We start from the raw sequence: 3042 nt of genomic DNA, 5'->3' as shown, positions 1-3042 counted from the left end.
ACTTGAGTTGATAGCCTTTCTATGTGTTTCATGCGTTGAACATGTCATGATTGACTAGCTTTCTAGGGCTTGATTACATGTTTGATAGGATTAGTCTATGTGCTTTCACTTAGATTAATTAGTATTGAAAAGTAAAATATGGGAAATCGTTTGCTTTCGAATGTTTCACATGATCAACTCCTTTCACATGACTTGGAAGAACAATGTAGGGTTAATTCGAATTCAATGATAAACTTGGGTTTAATCTTTGTTTCTTATGTTTCATTCTTGTACATGTGTTTTTATATTTTCTTTATTTTAATTTTCAATTCTATAATTCTTAAACCCCCCCCCTTTATTTTTGTTCACTTGTATATATTTATTCTTTATTTTATTTTTGTAAATAATACTTTTCTTTATTTGTTACACAATTACAGGTGTACCCTCAATCCCCGGATAGAACGATCCCTACTTACTTATACTACTAACGATATTTTCAGGGTTAAATTATGCGCTTGCTTTTAGCGACATCAATTTTTGGCGCCGTTGCCGGGGATTGAAAAATCACTTGCTAAATTGTGTCATTTATTGTATATATTGTTGTATATAAATTGTTTGAAACTTAGTTTAAATTAACTAGGATGTTATTTATATTATTGAACACGAATTTTAATTATAGGTTGTAAATTGAGAGGAATAGGTGAAGTCTCTTTTGTTAATATTGGCCTAAACCCCTTACTGGTACCTAGCTCAGGTCCCTTAAGGTTGAGGGCGGCCTTTATTAACACTTGTTGAACTGCCTTCACACTTATGAACTTTTTCATCTTAGTAAGTATAGCCTATGTGGAATGGTGTCTAGGAAGAGGACAACGTTCATGACGGGTTTTTGAATCCAGAAGTGCTTGCAAATGGGCCTAAACCACTATGTGGGAGTAGCTCATGCCAAAATGGATTTTTCCTCTCGTGTTCGCCCTCCCCCACCTGGCCATTTCAGTAAGGTTGCCCAAACGATTTGAAAGGGAGTTTGTGTCTAGGCGACTATACTTGGGCCGCACGTCCACTTGATTTACCGCTTGGAATTTGATTCGATATCAATAAATACTTGTGAATACTCTATACATGTAAATTATTTTGTTGTTTCACACTTTAAACTTGTAAAAATACTTTTCACGTTTTATACTCACCTGAGTACTTAACTTGTGTCTTATGTACAATATACTTGTTAATTTTACTTGTAGTTTGTAATTAATAGTTATACTTGTTTTTATTTTGTATTTCTTTGTTAATTATAGTTACTAACTTTATTTAATGTAGGTACCGTCTGGCTGCAAGACGTAAAATACAAGCGCTACTTGGGAGGCAACCCAATTCAGAATATAATCAGATTTGCTTTCTCTTTCCCTATTTCTTTTTATTTTTCAATTTTTCTCTATTGTTTTTATTTTAGGATTTGTTTTCGTAAATGTCTTCTATCTATGCTTACTTATTTCATTGCATGCTTTTAATTGATTACATTGAAGATAATGCAATATTTAAGTGTGGGGGAAGAGATTTATATAATTGTCTTTCATTTTGAGTCCTATAAATATTTTTGTCTTTCATTTTGAGTCATATATATATTTATATTTGTCTTTTATTTTTTGAGTCCTTTATATAAAATATATATATATATATATATATATAAAGAAAACTGTATTTATTCAGTCTTATTAAATTCAGCTATTTACAAAACAAAACAAAAAATTAAAAAAAAATAATAATAATAAAAATACTCTATACTAAGCTATGTCTGCATTTCCGTAGGAGTTGAGGCTGAGCTCAAGGGAAATGCGAGAGCCACCGCCATAACCGCTACCTCCCTCGGAAGTAGTCTTCATGTTGCCAAAGATGTCCTCACCATGCTTGGGGAATAGTTGATAGGAGCATTTTAATGTGATATTTTAATAGTTAATTCCTCACATTTTGCTTAGTTAATTCCTTAACGAATCGATTTTTAACTCAATTTCTATTTTCTTAGGTACATTGGAGTAAATGATGGTGAAATGAGCATTATGTCCACACTTACCTACAAATGGTGGAGATAAAATTGAAGTAAATGAGTAGGAAATCCATCATCATCATCACCCAAAATTAGGGTGTAATCATCATGTTTTCTCCATCATTACTCACACTAATTTACTCCATCTTTTCCAATTTCACTCTTCTTTCTCTTCCCTATATAAACACCTTCTCCTCTCACTCTAAAACATCTTCCTTCATCCATCTCATCTTCTTTGTCTCTCCATTTCCTTTCCATTTTCCCACATATTCCTTCATCCATCTCATCTCCTTGTCTCACCATTTCCTCTCCATTTTCCTTAGTCACCATTTCCTATACATCTTCCTTCATCCATCTCATCTTCTTTGTCTCTCCATTTCCTTTCCATTTTTCTCTCCATTCTCTAGTTTTAAGTTTCTGCATTTTTAAGCAAAGAGAAGAAGAGAAGAAGAAGCCATGAAGCCTCCTAGCCGTCATCATCCACCTTGTGCCGTGATAGTGAAGTCTTGCTTTAAAGATTCAAGATCAACGTCTCAAGCTCTTCATCATCCACTCCCTTCATGGTGTAATTCTATCTTTTTCCTTGTAATTTCTTTTGGTTTTCTTTGTTTAGATTTGTAGAACTATGAATTCTAGTTAACAAATAATGTTAAGGGCAAAGTTTAAAGCCCGTTTATATGTTTTGAGATAAAGTTGTGATTTCTATATGTTGATTTTTATGTTGCTTATGTGGGTTTGTTTAATTAAATTTGCATGATAGAAAACTTTTGTATTTTAATCTTATGTGGTTGCAAACACTTAGGGTTTTGATATAATTGGTGCTAGGTTTAAGAACATGAAATCGACTTTTCGTTTTGTGTAAACTTGAATCAAAGTAGTAAAGGTTTTGTGCAAAGACCGAATTTAATTAAAGAGGATTGCAATTAGGTGGACTTTTCCATACTAAGTTGTACACTTGAGTTGATAGCCTTTCTCTATGTCTAATGCGTTGAACATGTCATGATTGACTAGCTTTCTAGGGCTTG

Source organism: Rosa chinensis, chromosome 2 (assembly GCF_002994745.2).
Source record: "Rosa chinensis cultivar Old Blush chromosome 2, RchiOBHm-V2, whole genome shotgun sequence".
NCBI lineage: Eukaryota > Viridiplantae > Streptophyta > Magnoliopsida > Rosales > Rosaceae > Rosa > Rosa chinensis.
Note: the sequence above shows the minus strand (reverse complement) of the source record.